Here is a 25,434-nt window from a genome sequence, read left to right as displayed (position 1 = left end):
CAACATCCCACGTGTAATTGCACAAATGTGCGGGCTAAAAAATTTATTTCGCTAAATGGTTTCGGTGTCGTCAGCACGTACGTACAGTGTTCCATCTATCAGTTGTGTATCGTTTATATTACCTTTTTATCACTTTCGCGGTGTTCAATAAAAACACAGTCTTCTAGTCCTAGCTAACCATCTCTTCATCATTTTGTTGTTGTGTGACTTCATCTCACAAATACAGTGTGTTGTTTCAGCTGCACGCCATTTTATGAAAAGCTGGATTTTATGTTATTTTCTGATATCCTGTCAGGTTAGGTGTCTTTGTGACCACTTGGAATTAGGTATCGTGCAAAATATGGCACATAATTAATAAGGATATCTTAAATACCTGATTAATTGGCAATTACAGATCAAACACTGCAATTCGGGAATTTAGGACCCAAATTCATATCATTAACTCAATAAAAACTTCTCCTCTAAACAAAAATGTCTCGGGTGCTACAGAGCCTGGAATACTTTGACATTGCGGGCGGTCTAAAATGGCGCTATCAAAAGAAATATGGAATAGAGCACCACTTGCGTGGATATCTCCATCCTCTCTATTGCATACCAACAGTAGCACAAGCTTCCGCTGGCACTTCATCACGGCCTTCTCTTTCTTTTGCATGGTGACGCCAGTTATCGACGGGGTGGGGTGGGATGAGGGGGAGGGGGGGGCATGCTCTATTCCGTTCCCAATCCTGTTGAGGTGCCGCAGCTCGTACAACCACGTTTGCGAACAGCAGCAAATAAAAAAAAAGGTTATGTGGATCAGAATGAAGAGAACTTGTAATTGTGATAGCATTAGCGCCCGCGCAACAGTGAAGCAGATGGCCTTTTCTATAGGGTGGAGAGATCAGCGTCGCTGACGCGCTACTTAATTTTCGTTTGTGTTCAGGGCTGCCGGCAGCCCAAAATACTGCACACCGTAGTAACTACGACGATTCTTGTGAAGTTGTTGGACAACACATGACTGTCGGGCTTCAATTCCGCAAATGCAATGTGGCCTCCTAAATCGCTAATTAAAACTTCATTAAACTATTTTTGTTACTTGTGAGCCATATTTTCCACGATGCTGCGCGTTTATTGGCTGCCAAGCCTTACACTCTGACAGCAGATGCGCAGATGCGCTTATCACAAGTTATCAATCCAGCACCCTGTGTTATTTGGTGCAGAAAATAAAACATCGTTTATGTATGCTACATTCGCAATCTCTGGAAACGAAAGCGAAAGCGCGTGCCCTGGGGGACATGCGCGGCATCCGAGGCGTCCGTGCTGGTGCTTAAACATCACCCGCCCCCCTTTCCGAAAATTTTCAATATGCTCGCCTTCCTGGCTACACCCGGGTGGGTGGAGGGTGACCGAAGACCTATGGGCCTAGGGGGCCAGACCACCTCTAGCTACGCCACTGCGCCCTCCAAAACATTTGATGTGCTTGGCACGTCAAATACGCCTATGATATATAGTCGGGCTAATATTAAACGCAGCTACCATACGTTTTATTTAGCTGCTGCTCTTTTTTATTACGTGTGCACAGGTTTTTTTCGTCGGTAAAAGAGAATAAAAAAAAACTACAATAGAGCATGGCTGGTTCCCTTGCATCGTTGTGCTCGTTTCACAGCGTCTTCGGTGTCGCGTTATTGCCAGTCGCTATAAATTATCGATCCTGAACAGCCGTGTCAAGTGAAAAAGAAGTAAGACCTGAAAAAAAAACAGTGGAGGTGCTGGGTATCGATCCCAGTACCTCTCGCATGCTAAGCGAGCGCTCTACCATCTGAGCTACACCCCCGACGGGGAAACAGCGCAACAGAACGCCACTTCGTCCGTAGGCCTTCGATGGGAAACTAGGCCGTACGACGGGGCCGAAGGTGCCGGCGGCAACCGGATGCTCCGACAACCTCACCTCGCATTCTAACGAGCCGGCGTCAGTCAGTGTACGGTGCGGAGGCTGAACAGCAACCTTCTCGTTTCGATTAAATCGGCGCTGATGCCTTTTCGTGCTTCCAACTGCGGTATTCGTCTGTTAAGTTATTCGGCATTACATTTGGACCGTCCGGGTCACGTTATTTCACACTACTGTGATGACGTTGACAACCTATAGAATGCAGTCGCAAGTACACCGTTGTCCAACTCAAAGACAATTCATTTACAGAAGAGGACAAAAAAGACATATATTGCATTTGGGGTGTTTCGAGCTCAATTGCTCTGAGTTGGCGCTGCCTATAAAACAATACCGCTAGGCTCGGACACTGACACTGACACTGTTGACACTCTTGACTGACACTCTTGACACTGACGTCCAATTTACACCGCGTAGCCTGCCCGTCTTACGCACGAATTGTGTCTTTCCTAGAGGAAAAAGTTCCACAAGGAAACCATATCCTATTCTGTCCCTAACTAGCCAATTGTGTACCTTGTTTTCAGTCATTTTTATATTAATTCACAAGAGATTACGTAGCGTATTAATCCCGCATACGAAGTCAAATGCATTCGAAATTTTATGGGGGTGGTTTAGCTGCATTACTGACGTAAATGTTTTGTGAAAATTCCTACCGAGTTGGTGTAGACCACGGTGTCATCAAAGACGACGAAAGGCACCCTTCAAGTACCTTTATAGAGTACCGCGAGTTGAGACAAAAATTCACGATCCAGGCTCAGCACGTCAACGTACCACGTGACGTTACATCTTCATCACTGTGTTTAGTCGAATAAAAAAAGATTTTTGTGACAACCATCGATGGGTGGTGACAATATTTACCCCACAAAGGCACATGCTGCCTTCAGCATCTAACCGCGGTAAAGACATTGTATTTTCACGTTCGTAACATACGAGTCGGTATGCTATTCCCAAGGTAGTTAATTAATCAGGACCACGAACTATAGGCAACTCCACTTATTGCCCACCAATCCTAGGCTCTCTGGGCAGACATAGGGTTGCCATACCCAAGCAGTGTATTAGTGCCTCAGATTCCTCCAGTATGAAGTATGACCTGAGCCAAGAACAATGAACGTAGAAAAGCAGACAGCGCTTGCTTTTTGACATCTCTTGTTTGTTGTCGCTTTGTTCTGAACATTACAGAAGACGTTTGCGAGATTCAAAGCAAAACAATAGAAAAAACAATTGTAAAGATGATGCGTATCCATCGCAGTACACGTCTCGGTATACTGCGATGGAATGCAGATGGAATCCCATTCAAAGGGATTCCATCTGAGTTACATCCCCGACGAGAGTGACCTTGTTACAGGGCTCCTCAAATAGCACACCGCGTTTATTGTGAAACCCGAACGAAGAAAGGAGAGCGAAACAGCAGCAGAAACCGGTGGTCGCTGCTGTTTCTCCTTTCCATTGTTTGTTCTCATTTCACACTAAAAGGGATGCGATCTGGTTGTCGCGAGGATAAATGAAGTGTTGTCAATCGAATGAAACTAGAGACAGTCTTAGCTCTCCGTTTTCCACTGTGTTTCCGCAATCCATGTATCAACGTTCTCCACTGGCGGTGACAAGAAAAAAAAAGAAAAAAGAAAAAAGAAGACAGCGCGAAACGTATTCAAGGTTGAGTAACTTTGGCAAACAGCTTCAGTTACACTTGTTCCCTTCGCTCACATGAACTCGACGCGAGCTGGTCGAGTTTCGGAATTCGATTAGACCGAGCCCGATCCGACAGTGTCGCCAGGCATCTTGCCAAGCTGGTTGAATGAGTCCCTCCTTCTCCTAGAGGCGGCTTGACTGAGCTCGCATCGACTATCGCTTGGCCTGACCTGCTAGCGCTTACTCCAAACCGACGGCCGGTTTTGACCCCAACAAGTCGCTTTGACATCCCTCTGTCGGGTGCTAATTGACCGGCGTGCTAATTTTGACCGGCTTGGTACGCACGCTTGCAGCGGAGCAGCGCTTAATAACGGGGCTGTTAATATCGATTGCTATTTTACGAGGCCATACACCCTTTCGGTGTATTGATCACCGGCTGATCTAGCGACTAGGCGTCGACGTCATCACGGTCAGCTCGTTGGTGCAGTACATCCACACACTGTCTGATCCAGTTACGAGGGTCGAATCATGCATCTCAACAGCCTCGCCATCCGCCGGGTTTGCATAGCGGCTCTGGCGTTGCACTGCTAAGCCCGAAAGCGCAGGGGATTCAAATCCCAGCCGAATTTCAATGAAATTCAAGAAGCATCCGTGTACACTGAATTGCGTGCACGTTTAGAAACCCCCAGGTGGTCAAAATAATTCGGAGTTCACCACTTGGTCGAGCCTCATTCTCATCTCGCGGTTTTCACAAGTAAGAGCCCAAAATTTCATCCTTTTTAACAGCCAGGTGCATTTTACTGAAGTCTAAAATGCGATTGGTTTAGTCTCCTCCCATGATACACGTCGCGGTGACGCGAGAAAATTTCTATGTTGGGCACCTCAACCGTCAATTTCGCTCTTTTTTTCTTCTCCGAAAAAAAAAAAAAGACAGTCCGTCGAGCCGGATTCGAACCAGCGACCTATGGATGTCCGCTTCGGGTGAAACCTCTACAGTCCACCGCTCTACCAACTGAGCTATCGACGGAACGGGACGCAATATCCCGCCGGGGTGTCTTGAAGGCGGCCCCACACAGTTAAGATAAACTGAGGCGTGTCTCGCACACCTTGTGCGGAACCACTTCGGCTTCGCACCTGTTTCGTTCGCGGCGAAGAATGATCGCGCTTTGTCCGTGTCGTTGTGCCTTTGTTGACACTGCTATTGTCACGTCATTACTGGAACCGAGTTACCGCGACAGGATAAGAGTGCGCATGCTTGGCGCGAGCACTACGATTTTCCAAGCATGTGCAAACATGGCTACCGTTTGTGTGCTACCTCAGGACATACGTGGTGTCACATCTGACAATCCAGACGAGCTTTTTAAGCTTTTTTCATCTAAAAGTAGGATCCACTCAGTAGGAATTGGACAAAAATATCACACTTTTAGAATCATGCAGTGTTAGATTTGATGCACTCATGTTCGCTGAGACTTGGTATGGTGAAAACTCGGATCAGTTTATTTTACCATGTTATAATCATTTCATTTTAAATCGGAAAAATTGCAGAGGCGGCGGAGTCTCCATTCAGGTTGCTGTACTATGTTTCGAAATGCTACACAAATTTAGCTCCGTTGCCAGTGATACTGAAATAATTTGTATTAAGAAAAACAAGAATGTGTTCGCTGTGCTGTACAGACCGTCAAGCGGCAACTTCGTCACATTTTTAAACTTCTTTGATTTTTTACTTTCTTGTGCCAATGAAAATAGATGAATGCGGAAAATAGGCGGTGATATTAATATTGATGTTCAAAAGGTCTCGAGCCGGGCGAATGACTTTTTGTTTGTGTTATAGAATAATGTTTTTCAGAATGTTATAGCAACGCCAACACGAGCTACTCTTTCAACTGCATCTGTGCTAGATTTATTCATTACTAATTTAAATGCTAATAATATTTTCTCTTGTGTTATAAACAGTGACAACAGTGATCACTTACCTACTTTTCGTATGCTTCAGCGTAACAGCACGTTGAAACAAAAGGAGTGGCCTGAAGTCACGTGCAGGGGAATATCATCTATCAGGTTAAAAAATTTCAGGGATAAGATCGCTCAAACAAACTGGAAGGAAACATTTACTTTTGAAAACAGCAACAAACAGCAAAATTTCTAAAAATCTTCAAGAAACATTATTTTGGTCCTTCCCATTACGCACATACCGTAAATGAAAAAGGTTGCGCGAACCATGGATCACACATGAACATATCGAGCTTATTAAGCATAATAACCAACTTTCTGACAACTTTCTAAAGCCACGTTGCATGTAAAAATTAAAAGAATTTAGCATCTTTCGAAATAGGTTGAATAAAGATATAAAAAGATCAAAAAGCGGATATTACAAGCGTGTATTTGACAACAATTCCTTGCGTGATAGCGGCAAAGTGTGGAGGAAAATTAACGAGGTATCAAACAAGAGCACTAAGGATGCCACGATTGACAACCTTGTTATAAATAACAAAATGGTTGGTGGAAACGAACTAGTTAACCTTTTTAACGATTTCTTTGTTGAAATTGGCGCTAGTACATACTGTCATGAAGCTACTAATCATCTTCCAGAGATTATTCCACACAGCGTACTTACTGCGAACATCCATCCCTGAAGTAACAATATTGTATCCGAAGCTTAAATATAGCCGTAGCCGTGATGTAGATGATCTAAAAATAAAACGAATCAAATACGTTACAGATTTAATTGCGCCAGCGCTTACACACATATATAACGTTTCTTTTTCGATGGGAATTTTTCCAAACAACATGCAGGTCGCAAGAGTTTCAGTAATCTACAAGAATGGTGACAAAAATTCGTTAGGTAATTACCGCGTGGTGTCAATCTTGCCTGTATTCTCTGAGGGACTCGAGAAAGTGAATAATTCTCGTATTGAGAAATTGACTAGAAAATATAACCTCTCAACAGATTGCCAATTTGGTTGCAGAAAGGGACGCTGCACGTAGACAGCACTTCTAGCTCAGAAGGAAGAAATATTAAACTTTTAGATTTTAGCAAAGCCTTGGATCGATTCAACCATCCAATATTATTGAATCAGTTAGGGCATTATGGGTTTCGTGGCACAACACTACAACTTATTATATCTTACCTGAGTGCGCGCCATGAATACGTAGAACTAAATAAGCATATATCTCACCTACGGTCTACTGAATTTGGAGTTCCACAGGGTAGCATTCAGGGACTAATTCTCTTTCTTTTCTATAATAATGATATTGTAAAAATATCTGAGTATTGTAGATATATTCTTTATGCCGATGATTGCTCGGTACTCGTTAATGGAAGAGAGATTGACATTGTAAGACAAAAGGGATGTGCGTTCTGTCACAACTTGCAGATTTGGTGCCGGAACAATAGACTCATTCTTAGTGAGTGAAAAACTAAGTGTGTGTTGTTTCGCACCCCAGGCACCTTAGAAAAAATAGACGACCATATTGCTCTCGGGTCATTCAAAATTAAAATAGAAATGTCTGTTAAAATTCTAGGGGTAATTTTCTCAGAAAACATGTTTTCGAATGAACATGTGAAAACTTTATTACCAAAATTAAGTAACGGCGCCGGTGTATTAAGCCAGAACCTTCTCACTTTTCCAATCAGCCTTAAAAAGATGTTATATTTTGCACTCTTTAACTCTCACTTACATTACTGCATGCTACTATGGGGAAACACGACAGCATCGAACTTACAGAAACTCTTCGTCATTCAGAAAAAAGCACTTAGATCAATAGAAAATTCCTCCTTCTTAGAACACAGAGAACCACTCTTTCACAAACATAAAATTATGAAAATCCACAATATATCCAAATGCAAATTATTAAGAACCTATAAAAACGGCACATTAGGTAGGGCGGAACTATTCCAAGAGTTATCAAATCTTATGACAAGTACAATTTCCTACCCTTTCAGATACCAACCGTCATACCACGTTCCCTTATCGCGCACCCATTATGTGAAGAAAGATGTGAAGAAAGACCGGAAAAATGTTGACGTTCTGGCTCTTACTAAAATTGCTTATTTGACCTGTTTAAGCAAGTGGGCCTAGCTAGGTGACGTTGAGTTTAATCGCGTCTATTGTGGACCAAATAAAGTTGTTTCAGTCACTCACTCGCTCACTCACCTGTTTCTGTGACTGTATTTGAACTGCTTATGTGTCTGGTCATTGAAATATGTATGCTGTGTAATTGTTCTTGTAACTGCCATTTGTGATGGGATTGTCTGATCGTTTCTTTATTTGCTGATATGTTTGTATAACTGAATCCATATAACAAATCGTCGTGTCACTGCTGCTGTACGGGTGGCTAGAGCTTAGTCAAGCTGCACCGATGTAGCTTTTTCATCTGGCTCCCTATTTTCGCAGTAACAATGTATTGTCTGCGGCGAAAATAAAACTTGATTGATTGATTGATTGATTGATTGATTGATTGATTGATTGATTGATTGATTGATTGATTGATTGATTGATTGATTGATTGATTGATTGATTGATTGATTGATTCGCTTGGCGTGAGGCTCGCTGTTACCTGGTATGAAAACGAAAGAAAGACGTGGAAAAAGAACACCAGAACACCGGCGATTACGATACTCCCTAAAGCGAAATCTCAGCGCGGCTCTGTAAAAATTTTTCTTTTACGATATTTTGGCTGGCGCGCACAATCTGTCTCGGGTGGCACGTTTCAAACGGAGCGAAGTGTGGCGGGACTGCCTCGCTAATCGGGAGATAGCGAGAGGCAGCGCGTTGCTGACGCGCGGACGTGATTCACAGCAGGGGCCGCAGACAGACCTCCACTCATGCAGCGCTTCGGCGAACAGGCGCAGCTTTTAGGCGCACGCTCCTGCTAACAGAGCGGAGGTGAGCGAGCGTATCGAGGAACCCTAACGACACGCGCTACTCTGGCGCCCTCTCGTAGCCATCGTGGCCACAGTCCGTCTTGCGCGTCACTGCGCTTTCCTTCTCACGTTTTCGCCGTGCCCTCCTCCTCCGCCTTCCTCCTCGCGTCATCTTCGCTCTCGCCGTGTTTCATCGACCGATACGCTCCGCGTTCACTCTTATCTTTCGCTGTGCTCATTCTCTCGGCTACGAGGTACGACGCCGATGGTCGCCGCAGGAACGGACGCCTAAAAGCTGCGCTCTAAAGAGAATTTATATATAGCCTTGGTAATGCACCACGACGGATGATACCGTTTTCTACGGTAAAAAAAAAGCTAGCGTTATTGAAAGAATCGCCTTCAATATTTGTACATAATCCTATAAGGTCATTATTTAGCCCCATGGCCGCAGCAATTGACTGTTCGTATTATTGACCGTAAGTAAAGCCTTTAGTGCTATCCACGCACAGTGCAGGGAATTAACCGCTGCATGTGCTCAATGTCCAAATGCAGCTTTCGTTCGAGGCGGAAATCAGTCGTTTATATCACTGCTCGCATTGTACTCAGTGTTTATTCATTTTGTTTTTCTTAAATTTGTAGTCTGCGCAGTGTCCTTCATCTACCATTGCTGTTTGACCTCACATTCACCATTTCGAACTTTCACACCTCACAATTTAATATTATTTCAACAGCCGTGCATTTTACTGGTCTAAGATCCGAATGGGTTAGTTACCTCCCATGATACACGTCAGGGCGACACGAGAAAATTGTTTATGTTGGATACCTCACCCGTCAATGCGAGATTGATGTACCCTGTTTTGTTGCTGTTGTTTACATTTCACGTGACTGTAGAAATACAAAACATAAAAAATGTAAACGTTTCGGCCAGAGCAAGCTCAAAACTATGCGTTTACTCTGAAACCTGACACGCAGTCACTGATTCTCAACGTGCATACGATACACGTAGCCCAACACAAACTTGCAAAACAAAATTCCTCGCCCTAACGGGCAAAAAAGGACGCATCGTCCGTCGAGCCGGATTCGAACCCGCGACCTATGGATGTCCGTGTTTGGTGCAATCTCTACATTCCACCGCTCTACCAACTGAGCTATCGACGGAACGATGGCGCGTCAATATAGACATGTACGATCCGTACAGTCCCGTAGTGTGTGATGCAATCGTGTTCTCACAACAGATTTTTAGACGCTCAGCTTGAATACAACCTTATAAGACACACCTTAGCGCCTTTGCCATGCGGTGACTACAGAAGACAAACACCTTGGGAACGGGAAAGTCCCACGTCGGCTATCGCATTGGGCTGCCCAGCCTCAGGTAGGGGGTTGGATACCCGGCGACGGCGCTTGCGATGCTATGGAAGCGGAATGTAGAAAAAAAAAAGATTTAGTTGCATGTTAAAGTAGAGTGGATCCAGTATTATTTTGACCACCCGGGTGTGATCAAAATAATTCTGGATTCATTCTTCAGCTTAGGGTCTTCGATCCCTCACAAACAGTTTTTTTTAGTAAACCTTTGGAGCAATACAGCTGCCACATGTTACATTTGGTTTAGCTGCACTGTGCCAACGCGAACTTATGACTTACAGAACATATCCTTATACAAGACAACACAAAGCATATTACTCCCCAATTGCTTTTTTGGTTTGTAGGAAAAAAAGTAACACTCCGTCGAGCCGGATTCGAACCAGCGACCTATGGATGTCCGCATAGGTGAAACCTCTACAGTCCACCGCTCTACCAACTGAGCTATCGACGGGCCGGGAAACGCCGAGCCTACCGGTTTGTCTCGAAAGAGGCCCCGCACGGTGTGACCCAGTTAAGATAGCCGAGACACCTGTTGCACACCTTGCACGGAGCCGTTTCTGCTTCGCACCTTTTTCCGTCGGCCAGAGTGAATGATCGCGCTTTGTCCGCGTCGTTGAGCGGTTTGTTGCCACTGCTATTGTCACGTCATTAACAGAACGCATACGCATGTCGCTTCGCATGAGGCGCGTTGTTACCTCACGTGAACACAACCGAAGGGTGTGGAAAAAAAACATTTCCCGGCGATCACGACACTCCCTAATGCAAATTTTGAGGGCAGCTGTTTAGGTGCATTGAATACGCGATATATTGCGGCACATAATCTGATTGTGATCGACAGGAGTCCTCTAGGCGGCGTTGAGCGTCTGCTCGGGCAGCTCGTTCAGCAGCAGCGGCAGACGAAGCATTTCCAGCAGTCGCGTCGCTCATTGTTCACAAAAAAAAAAGCGTGAACACGGGAATGCGTGGCTCGCGCGGAGCGCATTCTCTAGCGGCGGTGGCGCAGGAAAAGTAGCGCATGCGCAGTGGTTCCGAAGGCCACGCCAGCGCTTTGGTTCCATATATGGTATCTGTGGACGAGATCGCCGCATGCCCGGTCGCCGCCGTGTAGCACGTATCGCGTGGCACTCCGCTTTCCTTCTCACCCTTTGGCGGTGCTCTCCTCCCCCGCTTTCCTGCTCAAGTTTCTGCTGTACCATCCTCCTCCGCTTTTCTCCTCCCACTCTATTCGCTCTCGCTGTCTTTCGTCGCTCGCTACACTCCGTGTTCGCTCTTTCATCCTCCGCTGTGCCCGTAGGCACGGTTACGCCTACAGACGCCGATGCTCAATGCAGGAACAGGTGCCCAAGATCTGCGCTTTAAAAAAAATTTGCCTCAGGTAATGCACGACAATGGATGATACCGTTCTCTTTAGTTAAAAAAAACAACCTACCCTCAGTGAATGAACCCATATCAACTTTTCTCCAGAATCTTATATGGTCGTCATGCTTTAGCCCCAGATCCCTAGCAAATGACCAGTGCGTATTCTTCGACGTAAGTTAAGCCTTTGGCGCTGTCCACGCTGTGGCATAGTGCAGGCAGTCAACCGCTGCCCGTGTTCAATGTTCTAAGATAGCTTTCCTTCGAGACGTGAATCAGTGGTTTATGTCACTGTTCGCATTGTAATCGCGTGTTTATTTCAAAGTGGGGTTTTATAAAACAGCGTGTACCTTCGCATAAAAAAATAAAAGATACCTATGGCCATAGGCTAAAAAGACACCTTAAAACAATTCTTTCTGTGGAAGCTTGCGTTCGCTTCAGCGAACAGTTACACGAAGCTTACGCGGAGAAAAATATTGCAGAATATTATTCTTCATCCCGCAGCGGTATGTGGGTTGTACTATACTAGTCTCAGTAAAGCCACGAAGTAACGAGGTGTAAGTTACATGCTACTGTTGTGCTAACGTCAGCAGCCGGTTGCCGGATCCTTTCGCAGGATTATTTGTTCGTCGATCGCGGCGAACAGCAGTACGAGCACACGATAAAACAAGAGGAAAATTTGGAGCTTAAGCTTCGCCTTTAAGAGCGGAACGCGAAAGCCTTCAACGACGCCCTACTGGTTTTCATTCTTCCCGGCAACTGCAGCTTATGTAATCGTAATGTATACCGAGAAACGCTGGCTGCGAATGCTAGGCACGAAAGGCAAGCGTTGGTAGAACTTGCGTCCGGCACTTTTAATATTTGAGTCTCAGAAAGGCTAACATAAACGACATGTACTGTTGGTGTTCTTTTCCATTAGATTTGTTCCTGGGCTGCCGTTCTCAAAATTCCGAGGAATAACGTTGTAAAGAATGAAACAAAGTATGAGAGATTTCGGTGGTATTAGAGTGGTTGAGTATTCGTGGTTCGGAATTTGGTGCGAGATTCCTTTTGCAGTAATGATGTCCAACGCCGGCATGGGATGCCGACGCCTGATTTTCAGCGACGTGCGTTCCTTAAGGCTGTCGCGTTAAAAGCAGCCAGCTATACATGCAGTCATACTGTCGAGCGGGCAGTTTCGTTTGGCCGTGTCTTCACCAAAATGATGAATGTCGCTTTGCTGCAAGTTGATAGGTGGCGCTGGACATTTTGACCTTCCAATGGTGCGCATGCGCGCGAGGTCACGTGGCTTAGCCCCTAGTGAGAGGAAACGATTTTGTGGCTTCTCGTGTCCGGGTCTGCACAAATTGCTGAAGAAAGTGTATATCGTATACCGCAAAATGATTGTGGTAAGCGCCCGTCGAAGGCAGGCATTCACCACTATTCGTTTGATCAAATTACCGACGAAACGAAATTAATTTCTATAATAATTGTTTATATCGTGGTAAAGGTTTATTTGTTTTTCCTTAATTTTTTTAGACCAAAATTGTCCCGCGACAAATGTACAAATTGGAACCGAGATTAAGCTGGACAGGGGCCAACTTGGCACTGCCTAGAGTAATGGCGGTTAAGAAAGCAATGTAACTGGAAGTACATAATTTACATATATCGACGGAACGGTGGCAACATCACTATAAACTTGTCTGGCCGTACAGTCCCGTAGTGTGTAACGCAATCGTGTTCTAACAACAGATATTTAGCCGCTCATCCAGAATACATTACAAGACACACCTTAGCTCCTATGCCAGGCGGTGACTGCAGAAAACAAACACCTCGGGAACGGGAACGTCACACGTCGGCTATCGCATTGGGCTGCCCAGCCTCCGGTTGGGGGTTGGATACCCGGTGACGGCGCTCGCGATGGTATTGGAGCGAAATGAAAAAAAAATAGATTTAGTTGCATGTTAAAGTAGAGTGGATCCAGTATTATTTCGACCACCTGGCTGTGATCAAAATAATACTGGATTCATTTTTCAGCTTAGGGTCTTCGATCCCTCACAAATAGTTTTTTTAGTAAACCTTTGAAGCAATACAGCTGCCATATGTTACATTTGGTTTAGCTGCACTGTGCCAACGCGAACTTAAGACTTACAGAACATATCCCCATACAAGGCAACACAAACATGAAAAAACATATATTACTCCCCAATTGCTTTTTTGGTTTGTAGAAAAAAAAAAAAAGTCCGTCGAGCCGGATTCGAACCAGCGACCTATGGATGTCCGCATAGGTGAAACCTCTACAGTCCACCGCTCTACCAACTGAGCTATCGACGGGATCAGAAACGCCGAGCCTACCGGTTTGTCTCGAAAGAGGCCCCGCACGGTGTGACCCAGTTAAGATAGCCGAGGCACCTGTTGCACGCCTTGCACGGAGCCGTTTCTGCTTCGCACCTTTTTTCATCGGCCAGAATGAATGATCGCGCTTTGTCCGCGTCGTTGAGCAGTTTGTTGTCACTGCTACTGTCGCGTCATTAACAGAACGCACACGCAAGTCGCTTCGCATGAGGCGCGTTCTTACCTCACGTGAACACGACCGAAGGGTGTGGAAAAAAACATTTCCCGGCGATCCGGACACTCCCTAATGCAAATTTCGAGGGCAGCTGATTAGGTGCTTTGAATACGCGATATACTGCGGCACATAATCTGATTGTGATCGACAGGAGTCCTCTAGGCGGCGTTGAGCGTCTGCTCGGGCAGCCCGTTTAGCAGCAGCGGCAGACGAAGCATTTCCAGCAGTCGCGTCGCTCATTGTTCACAAAAAAAAAGCGTGAACACGGGAACGCGTGGCTCGCGCGGAGCCCGTTCTCTAGCGGCGGTGGCGCAGGAAAAGTAGCGCATGCGCAGTGGTTGCGAAGGCCACGCCAGCGCTTTGTTTCCATATATGGTATCTGTGGACGAGATCGCCGCATGCCCAGTCGCCGCCGTGTAGCACGTATCGCGTGGCACTCCGCTTTCCTTCTCGCCCTTTGGCGGTGCTCTCCTCCTCCGCTTTCCTGCTCAAGTTTCTGCTGCACCATCCTCCTCCGCTTTTCTCCTCCCACTCTATTCGCTCTCGCTGTCTTTCGTCGCTCGCTACACTCCCTGTTCGCTCTTTCATCCTCCGCTGTGCCCGTACGCACGGTTACGCCTACAGACGCCGATGCTCAATGCAGGAACAGGTGCCCAAGATCTGCGCTTTAAAAAAAATTTTGCCTCAGGTAATGCACCACAATGGATGATACCGTTCTCTTTAGTTAAAAAAACAACCTACCCTCAGTGAATGAACCCATATCAACTTTTCTCCATGATCTTATATGGTCGTCATGCTTTAGCCCCAGATCCCTAGCAAATGACCAGTGCGTATTCTTCGACGGAAGTTAAGCCTTTGGCGCTGTCCACGCAGTGGCATAGTGCAGGCAGTCAACCGCTGCCCGTGTTCAACGTTCTAAAATAGCTTTCTTTCGAGACGTGAATCAGTGGTTTATGTCGTTCGCATTGTAATCGCGTGTTTATTTCAAAGTGGGGTTTTATAAAACAGCGTGTACCTTCGCATAAAAAATTAAAAGATGCCTTAAACAGACACCTTAAAACAATTCTTTCTGTGAAAGCTAGCGTTCGCTTCAGCGAACAGTTACACGAAGCTTACGCGGAGAAAAATATTGCAGAATATTATTCTTCATCCCGCAGCGGTATGTGGGTTGTACTATACTAGTCTCAGTAAAGCCACGAAGTAACGAGGTGTAAGTTACATGCTACTGTTGTGCTAACGTCAGCAGCCGGTTGCCGGATCGTTTCGCAGGATTATTTGTTCGCCGATCGCGGCGAACAGCAGTACGAGCACACGATAAAACAAGAGGAAAATTTGGAACTTAAGCTTCGCCTTTAAGAGCTGAACGCGAACGCCTTCAACGACGCCCTACTGGTTTTCATTCTTCCCGGCAACTGCAGCTTATGTAATCGTAATGTATACCGAGAAACGCTGGCTGCGAATGCTATGCACGAAAGGCAAGCGTTGGTAGAACTTGCCTCCGGCACTTTTAATATTTGAGTCTCAGAAAGGCTAACATAAACGACATGTACTGTTGGTGTTCTTTTCCATTAGATTTGTTCCTGGGCTGCCGTTCTCAAAATTCCGAGGAATAACGTTGTAAAGAATGAAACAAAGTATGAGCGATTTCGGTGGTATTAGAGTGGTTGAGTATTCGTGGTTCGGAATTTGGTGCGAGATTCCTTTTGCAGTAATGATGTCCAACGCCGGCATGGGATGCCGACGCCTGATTTTCTGCGACGCGGGTTCCTTAAGGCTGTCGCGTTAAGAGCAGCCAGCTATACATGCAGTCATACTGTCGAGCGGGCAGTTTCGTTTGGCCGTGTCTTCACCAAAATGATGAATGTCGCTTTGCTGCAAGTTGATAGGTGGCGCTGGACATTTTGACCTTCCAATGGTGCGCATGCGCGCGAGGTCACGTGGTTTAGCCCCTAGTGAGAGGAAACGATTTTGTGGCTTCTCGTGTCCGGGTCTGCACAGATTGCTGAAGAAAGTAGTATATCGTATACCACAAAATGATTGTGGTAATCGCCCGTCGAAGGCAGGCATTCACCGTTATTCGTTTGCTCAAATTATCGACGAAACGAAATTAATTTCTATATAATTGTTTATATCGTGGTAAAGGTTTATTTGGTTTTCCTTAATTCTATCAGACCAAAATTGTCCCGCGACAAATGCACAAATTGGAACCGAGATTAAGCTGGACGGGGGCCAACTTGGCACTGCCTACAGTAATGGCGGTTAAGACAGCAATGTAACTGGAAGAACATAATTTTACATATATCGACGGAACGGTGGCACCATCACTATAAGCTTGTCTGGTCATACAGTCCCGTAGTGTGTTATGCAATCGTGTTCTAACAACAGATTTTTTGCCGCTCAGCTAGGATACAACATTATAAGACACACCTTAGCTCTTATGCCAGGCGGTGACTGCAGAAAACACACAACTCGGGAACGGGAACGTCACACGTCTCGGCTATCGCAATGGGCTGCCCAGCCTCAGGTTGGGGGTTGGGTACCCGGCGACGGCGCACGCGATGGTATTGGAGCGAAATGAAAAAAAAAAGAGATTTAGTTGCATGTTAAAGTACAGTGGATTCAGTATTATATTGACCAACCGGGTGCGATCAAACTAATACTGGATTCATTTTCAGCTTGGGGACTTTGATCCTCCACAAACAGTTTTTTTTTTTTGTAATCCTTTGGAGCAATACAGCTGATATATGTTACATTTATTTTGCTCTGCTATGCCAACGTGTACTTAAGAGTCACAGAACATATTCGTATAGAGGAGAACAAAAACATGAAAAAAAAATACATATATGACCTCCGAATTACCTTTTTTTTATTTTGCAGAAAAAAGAAATCAACACTCCGTCGAGCCGGATTCGAACCAGCGACCTATGGATGTCCGCTTAGGCGAAACCTCTACAGTCCACCGCTCTACCAACTGAGCTATCGACGGAACGAGGAACGCCGTGCCTACCGGTTTTTCTTGAAAGAGGCCCCGCACGGTGTGACCCAGTTAAGGTAGCCGAGGCCCGTGGCGCACACCTTCCACGGAGCCGTTTCTGCTTCACACCTTCTTTCGTTCGCCGGAAAGACTGATCGCGCTTTGTCCGCATTGTTGTGCTTTTGTTGTCACTGCTATTGCCGCTTCATTAGCCAGTTTTAGTTGGGCATCCGTAACCACCCACGTACACAGCGCGGGAGCTTGTGCGCGCGTAGCGGAGCACGCGCGCACGACACGGCAATAGTTGTCCGGACGCAAAAGTGGAGAAGGTGGTTGCTGTCTTGCACGCGTAGGGAGCAGTAGGGTGATATTCAGCACCGCCATGTGCCACCTTCTGAAGATGTGTAGCCAGTACCAGCCGCCACGAAGTCAAACCACAAGCCGGGGTCATATCTTCGGCAAGAGCGAAATCGAAAAGTGCGCTCTCGTGAACCCGCGACAACACGCTATAACGTCCCGCGAAGCCCGCTGATCCCGCAGCGGACGCTACGCTGCTTTTGAAAAGCTGCTGGTGACCGCAAGGTACCGTGCGCGCTCCTGCATACTGCGCATGCGCACTGACGCCTCCGCGAGTTTGCCGCGTACGCAAAGCTGCTGCGGACACCCAACTAAAACGGTCTGTTAACAGAACACATACGGAAGTCGCTTCGCATGAGGCGCGTTGTTACCTCACGTGAAGACAAAAGAAAGATGTGAAAAAAAAAACATTCACCGACGATCACGACACTCCTTAATGCAAATTTTGAAGGAAGCTGTTTAGGTGTTTTGAATTCGCGATATATTGTGGCAAAGAATTTGATTGTGAACGACAGGGTTCCCTCCTCGGCGGCGGCGGTGAGATCCTGCTCGGGCAGCTCGTTTAGCAGCAGCGGCAGACCAAGCATTTCCAGGAGTTGCGTCGCTCATTGTTCATGAAGGAAGCGTGAACACGGGAATGCCTGGCTCGCGCGGAACGCATTCTCTAGCGGCGGCGGCGCAGGGGAACTAGCGCATGCGCAGAAGTCCCGAAGCCCACGTAAGTGCTTCGTTTCCATATATGGTATCGATGGACGCGCTCGCCGCATGCCCGGTCGCCGCCGCGAAGCACGTATCGCGTGCCACTCCGCTTTCCTTCTTACCCTTGCGCCGTACTCTCCTCCTCCGCTTTCCTGCTGATACTTCCTCTGCGCCATCCTCCTCCACTTCTTCCTTCTATTCCTTCACGGTGTCTTTCATCCCTCACTGCTCTCCGCGTTCGTTCTTTCATCCTCCGCTGTGCTCGTTCGCATGGTTACGTCGAGGGACACCGAGGCTCAATGCAGGAATAGGCGCCTAAGATGAGCACCCTCCATGTAACTCCCTCTTTTCAGAGGAAATAAACGTTTTTACCACCACCACCTGCGCTTTAAAATATCTTGCCTTAGGTGATGCACCGCGACGGATGATACCGTTCTCTTTAGTTTAAAAAACAACCTAGCCTGATTGAAAGAACCCATATAAATTTTTGTCCATAGTATTATATGGTTAATAAAGGGAAATCAGACATCCACCCGTTCGTAGCAATTGCTAGAAAGGAAACCCATACGGGTTACTCGAAAGAAAAGCCTCAGAGTTGGAGAAAAATTCGTCCTGGTCCGGGACTCGAACCCGGGACCACCACCTTTCCGGGGCAGCCGCTCTACCATCTGAGCTAACCAGGCGGGTAGCAGATGGCAGGGCGAAGTCGAATTTGTCGACAACACACGAAGAAAAGGCAAGTGTTTGACGTAGTAGTCTGATTTCCCTTTATTAATTACTTCTCTCCACTTTGCGGGTTTCCACAGAACTACTACGTCAAAGTCTTATATGGTCATGCTTTAGCCCCAGGTACCTAGCATATGACCGGTGCGTATTCTTCCGCGTAAGTTAAGGCTTTAGTACTGTCCACGCTTTGGTAAAGTGCAGGCAGTTAGCCCCTGCGCGTGCTCAACGTTCTAAGGTAGCTTTCGTTGAAGACGGAAATCAATGGTTTATGTCGCTGTTCGCATTGTACTATGTGTTTATTTCAAAGTGCGTTCTTATAAAGCAACGTGCGCCTTTGCATAAAAAAGAAAAAGGCACTCATGGTAATGGGCTAAACAGACATTTTAAAACAATTTTTCGTGCGGAAGCTAGCGTTTCCTTCAGCGAACACTTAAGCGAAGCTTATACGTGGAGAAAAATATTACAGAATGTTTTTCTTGATCCCGCAGGGGTGTTTGGGTTGTTCTATACTAGTCTCAGTACAGACACGAAGGAGTGAGGTGTAAGTTACATGCCACTGTTGCGTGCTAACGTCAGCAGCCAGCCGGTTTGCCAATTCCTTTCGCATTATCCAGTCGTTCGCCGATCGCTGCGAACAGCAGTACAAGTACACCGCAAAACAAGGGTAAAATTTGGAGCTTAAGCTTCGCCTTTAAGAGCGGAACGCGAAGGCCATCAAAGACGCCTTACTGCTTTTCATGCTTCCCGGAAACTGCAGCTTACGTAACGGTAATGTTTACCGGGAAACGCTGGCTGCGAATGCTACGCACGAAGGCGAGCTTTCTGGTCGAAAGCTTGCCTCTCGTACTTTTAATATTTCAGTCTGAGAAGGACCTAACATATAGGACATGCGCTGTGGGCGTTTTTTCCCACTACATCTGTTCGTGGGCCGCCGTTCTCAAAATTCTGAGGAATAACTTTGTAAGGAATGATAGAGAAGGTATGAGCAACTTTGGTGGTAGAGGAGTGGTTGCGTATGCGTGGTTCGGAATTTCGTTCGAAATTCGCCGTAACAAAATCCAACGCCGACGCCGGGTTTTCTACGAAGCGGGCTCCTTGACGCTATAGCGTTAAGAGCTGGTGTCTTCACCAAAATGATGAATGATGTTTTGCTGCAAGTTGATAGATGGCGCTGGACTTCTTGACTATCCTCTAATGGTGCGCGTGTGCGCGAGTTCAGTGGTTTAGCGCCTAATGAGAGGAAACGATTTTGTGACTTCTCGTGCCCGGGCCTGCACAGATTGCTGAAGAAAGAGAAATACCGCAAGATGATTGTGGTAAACGCCCGTCGAAGGCAGGCATTCCCCGTTGTTCGACTGCTCAAATTATTAACTTCATTAATTTCTGCATTAATTGTCTATATCGTGGTAAAGGTTTATTCGTTTTTCCTTAATTTTGTCAGACCAAAATTGTACTGCGATAAACGTACAAATTGGAACCGAGATTAAGCTGGACAGGGGCCAACCTGGCACTGCCTACGGTAATGGCGGTTAAGAAAGCAATGTAATTGGAGGAACGTAATCTATTGCTGGTATGTTTTTAAATCTCGCAAGACGCTTTGGAAAATAATCACAACACGAGTCCAACTCAAGCTCCGCACACAACCGCGTGTTGTGTAAAAAGGGTCAGCGTATTAATCGTTTTCGCCACCGGTCGCTTTTAACAACCGTGGAACAATGACAAGCAAAATCGTCGCGTTGTTCCTGCCTGTACTATTGTGTGCAATAGGAGCGGGAACAGAGGAGAGCGTGTCAGATAGCCTCGAACCTTGCTAGGGGCGATATGCAGCGGGCGCCATCGGAAACAAAGTGGACAGGAGGACGCTGTTCTAATCGCTGTTGGCACTCCCGCCAAGCGTCTAATTATACAAAGTGCGGAATTTCGCATCGCCAGCGCACCTTGATCAAGGTGTTCGATATTGCGGTCACTGATAACTTCGTGCACCGAAGCGTGACCAATAGCAGCAGTGTCTTGAAGCGCACACATTCCCTGGGACATCTGTCCGTCCCTCTGCAACACGTGACACGATGTGCTCCATAAGATATGCATGAGGTCCTCTGGGAGCATATATGAAACTACCATACACTACAAATGAACGGGCGCCCAAAACCTGCGCCCTAAAAAAGAAAGCACGACTGAAAAAAAAAATGACTCGCTGTAAGTCACCGTGCACGTAAGAGTCTTATCGGCTACCGCCGGCCAGTGAAATGCCGTGAGCTGCCGTTTTCGACAAACGCAGTCGTTGGTGGGAGTGCCAACAGTTAGCGGAAGAGCGCCCCCCCCTCCCTTTCCCCTCTGTTTTCGACAGCGCCATCCGCTTATCGCACTCACTCGGCTTCGAGGCTATTTGCCACGCGTTCGCGTATTCCCGCTCATATTGTTCACGATAGTACGTATACGTCCTATTGTTGCATAACGGTACATAAATATTGGACGTCTTATCGCTCCATTTGCCTTTGTAACCAGTACGCTGACTACTGTCGCCAACATTTAGAGTACAACGATTGCACCGGAACTTCTATTAAATTTTCCTTCGAAACAGTCGCACCGCCTTATATCAAACTATCAGCTGCTTTATTTGATTGATTTATTGATTGTCTCACAACCAATATTATTAATTACCTTATTTATTTATTTGCTTATTTATTTACTTATTCGTGGATCGCTTTCTTTGACTCCTTAACCCGCAAGTGCTGAAGGCTCGTGCTCTCACGGTACCGAGTTGTAGTACACGTTCGACGTCAAACGCTCTTTTGAGGGCAACTCCGGCGATCTTATTTTTACTACAGCAGGGTAACGGTAATTTCATTTTTCTAAAACCCTCTTGTAACGTATGACGTATCAGATAGTGGAATTTATCGGCAAATTCGAAACTAATTTTAAATAACCAAAACAGCGCCACAACAAAATTTATATCTGGCCGGGCAGTCGAGTGAACCCCTTCGTGTGACGTAAATGCCGGTCAACGAAAACGGCGAAGGGCAGACGCTCAGCCGATTCGTGACCGTGCCGGGCCGTTGCCACAAAGTCTCCGGGTGACAATGTGAGCCGCACCAGCTTTTCGGAGCTGTCGAACAGTACAGCTTCCGATTCTAGTCAATCCAATAGCCGTGAATCGTCGTTCGCCTTTCGACATGCCGCCAGACCGCCAGCGCCAAGCGCAGCGCACCGTACCGCGATGCAACACAAAGACCTAGGGTAAGCCCTAACCACTGATTTGATACGGGCTGCTTGCTATATTGAGTGTTTCACCCCCATCGTGGTGTCCGAAGACTTAGGTGCCAGGCTTCCCCTTGGCGGATTCGCGTTTCTGCATGGCCTGGGCTAGAATGTACTAGAAAATATTGGGATAGTGGCGAAATCGGCGCGTGAATACATGGACAGAGCGTGAAGCCTTTGCTGCGAGCAGCTGCCGGAGGCTCTGTTTTGGTGAACCCGTACCCGCCGTGGTTGCTTACTGGCTATGGTGTCGGACTGTTAAGCACCAGGTTGCGGGATCGAATCCCGGCCACGGCGGCCACATTTCGATGCGGGCGAAATTCGAAAACACCCGCGTACTTAGATTTAGGTGCCCGTTAAAAAACCCCGGGTGGTCGAAATTTCCGGAGTCCTCCCCTACGGCGTGCGTCATGATCAGAAAGTGGTTTCGGCACGTAAAAGCCCATAATTGAATCGGTGAAACCGTGGGCCTTATGCCTTCGAAAGAGCGGCGGGCATCTAACACACGTGTGCTTAAGCCATTAACACGATAACACCGGTGACGTTAAAATTGTACGACACTGCAAAGTAATCCTGGAACGAGTAGCCGCACAAAAGTACGCGTTTGCGTCTTATGTGATGATTTATATCTTTCCCTTCCACGAGTGAAACTTTCCCACCGCATTGGTCGTGTTGCGACTCGCCATTCTGAAAGCGCCGATTCATTGTGGCACGTGACTTGTGTCTCGCGAATTCAGGAGTGACCTGGCGGTAGCCCTGCCAGCTCCAACTGCGGCATGGGTTTCCATAGCATGTGGGTCCACTTTGTTTTTTGTGGCATGTTGCGTGGTTGTTCAACGCTGAAGTAAGTGCCACGCCCATCTGTGAAACACATATCGAATGTACCATCGCCAGGAAGGACGGGCTACCTGTCGTCAAGTTCACTTGGGGGCTAGGCAATGAAAACAAGACGGAAACAGAGTGCGCCCCTTTCGGGCCACAAAGAATGGGCAAGAAGCGTAGTTGCGAGTAAGCCTAGTTGGAATAGATTCATTTTTAAACAACTTCTTGAGCGCGAAACAAACAGGGACAAAGAAAAGGAGCAACACAAGGACGAGCGCTTTCACAGGCCGCGATAATAAGAACCAGAACTGCTGCGTTGTTTAAGCCATAAATGGGACAAGTAGAAAGAGGGCCGGAAGAACTAGAAATGAAGTGAAGCATAACTGCGAGTCGCCGTAGCTAAAAATGAATCTGACGTAGTAGTTCAGCGGAAACCCGCAAGGTGGAGAGAAGTAATGAATAAAGGGAAAATCAGACATCCACCCATTACCGCTACAAAGGAAACCCATACGGGTTCCTCGAAAGAAAAGCCTCATAGTTGAAGAAAAATTCGTCCTGGTCCGGGACTCGAACCCGGGACCACCGCCTTTCCGGGGCAGCCGCTCTACCATCTGAGCTAACCAGGCGGCTAGCAGATTGCAGGGCGAAGTCGAATTTGTCGACAACACGAAGCAAAGGCAAGAGTTTGACGTAGTAGCGCTGCAAATTTTGGGATGCTTCCTGCGCCACACCGCATATCAGGTTCTGGCACTGCAGATCACCGAGCTACTTTCATGCGCCCAAGAAAAACACCACCGCATAGTGTTCCAATGGATCCCGGGACACTGTGGGCTCAACGGTAATGAGATGGCCGATGCTGCAGCAAGGCGCGCCCTCAGCAATGGCCTGCGAACTGTAGTGCCATTCTCCAGACAGGACATCACATGCCTCCTGTCGGAATTAAAGAGGAGTGCGACGAGAAGATACTGGGCCCAGCCAGACGCTCGTCACGTCCGCCTTAAAGGTCTGGATCCCGATAGGAAATTTCCTATTCTGCGTGGAATTCCACGCCCTCATGCATGCCTGATACACAGACTGCGATTAGGCGTCGCCTTCACGCGCAAATATTTGCACATTATGGGACGGACAGACTCCCCGAATTGTTCAGTGTGTGGCGCTGTAGAGACTGTAGAACATGTGCTCGTGGTGTGCCCTGAGTATGCGCGCGAAAGGCTGACAATGGCAGATACATTGAGACATTTACACAATGGACCACTGTCGGAGGACCTCTTGCTAGGCGCATGGCCACAGAGTTGGCAGACGACAGAAACAATGCGTGCACTTTCACGTTTCCTAGGTGACACGGGCCTGGACTCACGCCTGTGATACCAGTTGTGTTATGTGTCCTTCACCTCGTTCCTCCCATTATCATCCCCCATTGTGACCCTTTTTCTTCACCTCTTCCCCTTCCCTTACGTAGAGTAGCAGGCCAGATGCTCCATTATCCGGCCGACCTATCTACATTTTCCAATCATTAAAATACTTCTTCTCCTTCTTCTTGACGTAGTAGTTCTGCGGAAACCCGCAAGGTGGAGAGAAGTAATGAATAAAGGGAAAATCAGACATCCACCCATTACCGCTACAAAGGCTTCGTGTTGTCGACAAATTCGACTTCGCCCTGCCGTCTGCTAGCCGCCTGGCTAGCTCAGGTGGTAGAGCGGCTGCCCCGGAAAGGCGGTGGTCCCGGGTTCGAGTCCCGGACCAGGACGAATTTTTCTTCAACTATGAGGCTTTTCTTTCGAGGAACCCGTATGGGTTTCCTTTGTAGCGGTAATGGGTGGATGTCTGATTTTCCCTTTATTTAAAAATGAATCTGTTCCAACTCAGAAAGATAGCCATGTTCCGCACTGCTGAAAATTGTACACACCTACTGCTTTGGTGGAATGTGTTCTTTTTTCTGCGGCTACTTCCCCGAGGAGGCCCAAATAATAATATCAGAGCCTCATGTAGACACTACAATACATATACTTCACTGCAAGTACCGGCCGGAAAGGTGCAGTCTACGGGGGCATGCGGTCTGCAGAACATGACCCCAGTCTTCGAGGACTGCATGGATGCGCGAGAGATGTGTGACGTGAACTTGTGCTTGCTAGAAAACAGGGTCTGTTTTGCACGCCTACGCGTAAAGTGTCTACTTCAGGTTTACCGCATCCTGGTCAACCCAGGTCACCCCCCTCATTCAGTCACACTGAAAGGTAAAAAAAAAAAAAAAAGAAGGGGTTTTCGCTGTGAGAACAGCATTTTCCTACCAGCTCGTTTGCCATATTTTGAATAAAATTAAGATTTACTCGCAAAAATAAATTTCTGCGCATGAAAGAGTTAATCATGCGGGCTTCGCAATTGACGACAACAGTCTTTATTACGAAAAAACACAGACGCATAGAAAGTGCGCAATCGCTATTTTCTACGCAATGACAAACGCCGCGACTCAAGAGAAACCTTCGCACTGCGTTCCACGTGCCAGGCCTAAATTAACCCGTTACTTGGCCACGTTATTGTGCAGTCCAGACAAGCCGGTAGGCGCGCCGACTTCATGCCGTCGATAGCTCAGTTGGTAGAGCGGTGGACTGTAGTGGTTTCATCCGAAGCGGACATCCATAGGTCGCTGGTTCGAATCCGGCTCGACGGACTGAACATTTATTTTTTCTCTCTCTTAATACATTTGCAGGCTATTCTTTAACGTTGTGTAACCATTAAAATCAAACATATATTTTTGTCCAACGAACGCAAGCGCTTTGAGCAGAAACGCAGTTGGCTGTTATATATTACACAAGATTGGCGTCAAGGAAAAGGAAAGACAACCGTGGACTGCAGAGGATTGCATAGCAATGAAGTTCATAAAACAGCAAGGACATGGAAAGCTGGGAAAGGCTATC

The 25,434-nt window shown here is 46.9% G+C and overlaps 7 non-coding genes across 7 annotated transcripts; 1 reads left to right on the top strand and 6 right to left on the bottom strand.

Moving 5' to 3' along the window:
- Positions 1-1,740: 1,740 nt before the first annotated feature.
- On the bottom strand, positions 1,741-1,813 carry TRNAA-AGC (transfer RNA alanine (anticodon AGC)). Its single transcript has one exon. It is a non-coding gene; the product is annotated as a tRNA-Ala (tRNA).
- Positions 1,814-4,487: 2,674 nt separating this feature from the next.
- Positions 4,488-4,580, bottom strand: TRNAY-GUA (transfer RNA tyrosine (anticodon GUA)). The gene is made up of 2 exons: positions 4,544-4,580; positions 4,488-4,523 (listed from the first exon to the last, which is right to left on the bottom strand). It is a non-coding gene; the product is annotated as a tRNA-Tyr (tRNA).
- A 4,902-nt stretch (positions 4,581-9,482) lies between these two features.
- Positions 9,483-9,575, bottom strand: TRNAY-GUA (transfer RNA tyrosine (anticodon GUA)). The gene is made up of 2 exons: positions 9,539-9,575; positions 9,483-9,518 (listed from the first exon to the last, which is right to left on the bottom strand). It is a non-coding gene; the product is annotated as a tRNA-Tyr (tRNA).
- Positions 9,576-10,138: 563 nt separating this feature from the next.
- TRNAY-GUA (transfer RNA tyrosine (anticodon GUA)) lies at positions 10,139-10,230 on the bottom strand. The gene is given in 2 exon segments: positions 10,139-10,174; positions 10,194-10,230. It is a non-coding gene; the product is annotated as a tRNA-Tyr (tRNA).
- Positions 10,231-13,356: 3,126 nt separating this feature from the next.
- Positions 13,357-13,448, bottom strand: TRNAY-GUA (transfer RNA tyrosine (anticodon GUA)). The gene is given in 2 exon segments: positions 13,357-13,392; positions 13,412-13,448. It is a non-coding gene; the product is annotated as a tRNA-Tyr (tRNA).
- A 3,129-nt stretch (positions 13,449-16,577) lies between these two features.
- TRNAY-GUA (transfer RNA tyrosine (anticodon GUA)) lies at positions 16,578-16,669 on the bottom strand. Its single transcript is given in 2 exon segments — positions 16,578-16,613; positions 16,633-16,669. It is a non-coding gene; the product is annotated as a tRNA-Tyr (tRNA).
- Positions 16,670-25,094: 8,425 nt separating this feature from the next.
- On the top strand, positions 25,095-25,187 carry TRNAY-GUA (transfer RNA tyrosine (anticodon GUA)). The gene is made up of 2 exons: positions 25,095-25,131; positions 25,152-25,187. It is a non-coding gene; the product is annotated as a tRNA-Tyr (tRNA).
- Positions 25,188-25,434: the final 247 nt, after the last annotated feature.

Source organism: Dermacentor variabilis, chromosome 11 (genome assembly GCF_050947875.1).
Source record: "Dermacentor variabilis isolate Ectoservices chromosome 11, ASM5094787v1, whole genome shotgun sequence".
Classification (NCBI taxonomy): domain Eukaryota; kingdom Metazoa; phylum Arthropoda; class Arachnida; order Ixodida; family Ixodidae; genus Dermacentor; species Dermacentor variabilis.
The sequence above is the reverse complement of the archived record's forward strand: the minus strand, read 5'-3'. Positions and strand labels throughout refer to the sequence as shown.